Source organism: Hordeum vulgare, chromosome 1H (genome assembly GCF_904849725.1).
Source record: "Hordeum vulgare subsp. vulgare chromosome 1H, MorexV3_pseudomolecules_assembly, whole genome shotgun sequence".
In the NCBI taxonomy this organism is placed as follows: domain Eukaryota; kingdom Viridiplantae; phylum Streptophyta; class Magnoliopsida; order Poales; family Poaceae; genus Hordeum; species Hordeum vulgare.
In genome coordinates, this window is record NC_058518.1 from 342,169,678 (window position 1) to 342,174,580 (window position 4,903).

The following is a 4,903-nucleotide window of genomic DNA, read 5'->3' on the forward strand; positions in this document are numbered from 1 at the left end:
ACAGAAAGAGCACAAAAATATTGGATTTTGTTGCTTTCTTCAGCATTTTACAGCGGCACACAACACTAATATGACTATCCATCATCGAGGTTTCAGATAAATTACTACAATTTACCACCGGTCTACAACCATAACATTGGTTAAAGTTAAAAACATGAACAAATGATGCAATTCTTATTCAAGCAACACGGACAATAAAAGTTATTAGGATATGCACGTATCCAATCAGGATGATAGAATTCAAACAGAGGCGATACCACACTCCGTTTTATGAATTAGATGGAGTAAAGCATGTTGCTGCCATAATATGATCTACTTAGGCATATATCTACACTTTCAAAGTTTGACAGAGAAGTTTTGTTAACCTTGATGGGTAGTTTCCATTAGCAATTAGAACATAACAATATATGGAAAACTGCACTGAGTTTGTCAAGAGAAAACCCAAAACTTGCGTAAAGTCCTCGTCGTCACATTTGCATCAGATGTAGCTAAAAACTTGAAAAAAAAACATGAAACCATTGATTATTCTTCATAGTATAAATGTCCACAAATATCATTAAGCAGGAAAACAAAGGTATCTCAGCCTTAGAGAGATGTACTATGATACTGATGAATCATGATTTAGTGGCTGAAGAGTGAAGTAAGAAAAAGGTCTTTATTTATTATAACTTCTGATTAAATGCCAAATTTTCATCATAAAAATAATTCTTCCATCTGACATTAAATAATGGAATTTCATAAGCAATACACTTCATCTTTTGATCTTACATCAAGGTATTCAATAGAGTCTCCAGCAGTCACAGGTGAAATGGTAATACAGTTGAACCTATGTTAAACATTATATCCAGTTCTTTGATTAGCTCAGCTATCTTGGGTTGATCTTTTGTAGCTAATGTTTGAAAGATCGAATGCATACTACTATCACAACCGACACTCGGATTTTATAGAAGCGGACAAAAATATATGAAAGGCAACGTCATTATATGACCATTGAACAACCTTCATGCAATATGCACTGAATTTACAGGAAACAACACAAACTACATTTGTTTTTATGATTTGGTCCTAATTAATTTCAAGACAGATCATAAAAAAAGCATTGAGAGCATCAAATAAACCAAACAAGAAACATATCAAGTTACACCAAAACAATTATCAAATAACCATACAATGTTACGAGTGAGATGTGAGCATGTACTTCTTTATACGTAATATGTGAATTCCAAGTTTATTAAAGGCATAGCACATTAGCACCTATAGAATTCATAACATAGACTCCCTACATAGAATTCTAAAACGGTTATATTTCACCAATGATGCGAGCAGAGGGTTCGTTCTTACATATTGGGATACATCACAATACACATTTCCAAAACCAGTTGGATACTTAATCAGAATACCTAGCATCACAATGAACAGAAAAGAATGATAAGGTTGTTTTAATGCTAATACCTTGTCATGACAGTGTTGGCCATCTTGCAGAACGACTTGTGCATGATAGTCTAATGGTGAAGGTGGCGGGATTGTCCTTCTATTCTCTTTCTCAGTAGTCAAGACAAGAGGAACAGAGAATATCTTTACGAATACCTGGCTGCACAGTCAGGATCTTCTTGTTTACCAAGCCTGAAAATCACACCAGTGCCAAACCAATATGTAAGTAGCACAAGAGACATCCATAATACGACCAACCACGAGAGGCACCAACCATTGTTACTGATTAGAGTACTTGATGAAATGAACCTTGGAATTATTGTTGCCAAACTGCTTGATTACGAAGCAATGATCTATCTTGAATTCAAAATCATATCCACCAACTAATATGAAGCCCAGTAGAAAAAGGAGACACTGTATGGCAGAGAGCCATGACGGCGGTTCGGGTTCTTGCTGGTGGCCGCACTGAATAAGAACAGGGCATTTGGAAGAGACGTGCTCAGCCGGGTGCCCGTGCTCGTTCGTGAGCATGTTTCCAATATTCCATCTCTAGCCGGCAAGATCGATTTCATTTCGCCAGCCATGGAGAGGGACAGATTACGTTGTATGCTCACCGTCAACGAGTAGATCCAAATAAAAATGGCTGCCAGTTTATTATTTTTCCTTCAATACATTTTGCCCCTGATGCCTAGACATGAACAGCTCAACAAACAAACAAACAAAAACTACAGCAAGTACGTAGTTGCAGCAGGATAAAGCAACAAATTTGGGCACAAACTGAGCTGTCGTTGGAGTTAAATTAAGCAGCAGCGGACGGTGGTACGTACGGGGTGGGCATGAGAATGAGCGGCGTCTTGCGGTGGAAGGTCAGCCTGCCGGCCTCCTCCATGCTCAGGTCCTCCGCCTTGATCCCCTCCGACAGCGCCCAGTCGAAGCCGCATAGCAGGTTGGCCAGCGCGAACTCCACGTTCACCAGCGCCATGGCCAACCCGGGCAGACCCTTCGCCCGGCGCCGAACGGCACCAGCTCGAAGTGCGCGCCGTGGAGGTCCACCTTGAACCTGTCCGGGTTGAACTCCTCCGCGTCCTTGCCCCAGCTCGCCGGGTCCCTGCCGAGGGCCCACGCATTGACGGCGACCCTCGTCCCCGCCGACACGTCGTAGCCGCCGATCTTGACGTGCCGCAACGTCTCCCGCGGCAGCAGCAGCATCGCCGGCGGGTACAGCCTCAGCGTCTCTTTGAGGACCAGCTTGAGGTAGTTGAGCTCGGGCAGGTCGTCCGGCCGCACCCGGGAGCGTGGCTCGCCCACCGCCGCCCTGATCTCCTCCTGCGCCTTCTTCAGCACCCGCGGGTTCCGAATCAGCTCCGACATCGCCCACAGGATCGTCACCGAGCTCGTGTCGATACCACCCACAAAAGTGTCCTTAAATTACAAAGAATTACCAGACTATTAGAGCGGACAACAGAGCAATTAAGTGCATGACGGCCGGCCGACGAGGCGATCAGTGTATGCCAATTGGGATGGTCGCGGCGGACGGCAGGCCAACTTGGGCTGCATCAAGGCGAGGTGTGCCTGCGGTGGGAAGGAGCTGCTCGTGCATCTACAGAAGGAGCTTCCCGTGGTCCAAGCAGTAGCACCGCCGCCCCACCACTCGTCGGAACGACGGTCGCTACTACCGCCATGGCTGCTACTACCTCCTCCATGCATTCAGCCAGCCGACAACCCATGCCTACCACACGCGAACCCCGGCAGCCAGCCGGCAACCCTTGCTCGTCCTTGACCTCCGGCCACCGACCCCGCGGATGCTCAACCCACCGAGCCACACACGCAGTGCGGCCACCTACCCCGCGCACCCTTAGCCCACCGAGCCGCACACGCACCAGAACAGCCATCGCGCCTTGCTACACCACCGCCACCGGGAGAGAGACACGAGGAGAGCAGTGCAGCGAGAGGGAGATGCGGCGGCGCCCGGGGGGGTGCGGGGAGGAACCACGGGAGGGAGGAAGCGGGTGGGGAAGAGGAAACCGGCGACAGAGCAGAGGGAGGCCGCTCGCGATAGGAAGTGAAAGGCGAGGCGTCGTGGGGGTGGGCGAGCGGAGGGGTCGTGGGTGTGTTGGGTTCGTGTGACGGGAACGACCGTGGGTTTCAACGTGCGCTGTTTTTCTCATTACTGCGTGTGGGATAGCATCGTACAAGGGAAAGGATCGGTTTAGCGGCAGTAATCGCATGAGACGAGCGTGAGACGAGCGTGGTTGAACCATCACTATGACGGCAGATCCCCTTTAATAGTAGAGATAATGAAAATTGCCATAATATCGAAAGTGGGTTTGGAAGAGTTTGAACTTTAGGTGAAAAGAATCCCACATACTCGGAGAGTGTTCAATCTTATGATTTTATTGATAAAAGTGGGTTTGGGGAGGTCATGACTTTAGTTAACGTTAATCCCACTATCTTGGAAGATTGTAAAACTTTTGTGCATGTGGATCATGGAGAAAATTTCATATGTGATAGATATATTATTGAATTTTAATATGATCCTACATGTAATTATTATGAAAGAGTCAAATGAGGTTATAGAAATTTTCATGTTACTCGCTTACCTCTCTTAATGTTCGAATTGTTAATGCTTCATTTTTCCTACTTGCATATGCTAGACACTTCTTGTATTGACAATTTGTTAGCTTAAAAATGCCCATGAATAGGAAGTATGTTAGACTTAAATGTGGTTGTCACGTGATTTATGATGCTCTTTGTGTGCTTCAACTATTGTCTTTTATGTGAGCATCATTTTCCCGAGCCTATCTTAATGGCTATAAACAAAGAGCTTGTTGGGAGACAACCCAATACTTTTCTATTTTGGTGTGTTGACATGATTGCTGCTACTGTAATGATTGTGTTTTTATGTTTAAATTAGTGTATGTGCCAACTAAAGCCTTTGGGGTTGATTTCGACTACAGCAGGAATGATATGGTGCAAAATCAGATTTCGTTGTGCCGAGTACATGAATTTTAATTTTTTAGTGGAATGTGATAAATTCGAAAAAGATAGGTATTCAAGGGGGTTATAATAATAACTTTCAGGTATCTCACCAAATAAAAGAAGTGTGATTTAACTACACTAATGTACTAATATGAAGGATATGAGTACATGATCATTGGTTAGTAGGAATATCGCTATTGAAGCTTGTTATTTGCTTCTCATATAAATATTGGTTATGACATGGTGATGATGTGTGAGCATTATTATATCTAAATGAACTCCTATCGTGATGGTTAACTCCTACCAACCTCCTCCCTAGGGGCATGCGGTAGTACTTTGCTTCGAGAGAGCTAATAAGGTTTTACAATAAGTATGTGAGTTCTTTATGACTAATGTGCATCCATGGATACACACACTCTCACCTTTCGTAATTTGCTAGCCTATTCGGTATCGTGCATTGCCCACTCTCACCTCGAGAGTCAGTGCAACCTTC

General features: G+C 44.7%; 1 pseudogene; it reads right to left on the reverse strand.

Moving 5' to 3' along the window:
- Nucleotides 1-2,230: 2,230 nt before the first annotated feature.
- Nucleotides 2,231-3,323, reverse strand: LOC123399061 (annotated as a pseudogene).
- Between the last annotated feature and the right edge of the window lie 1,580 nt (nucleotides 3,324-4,903).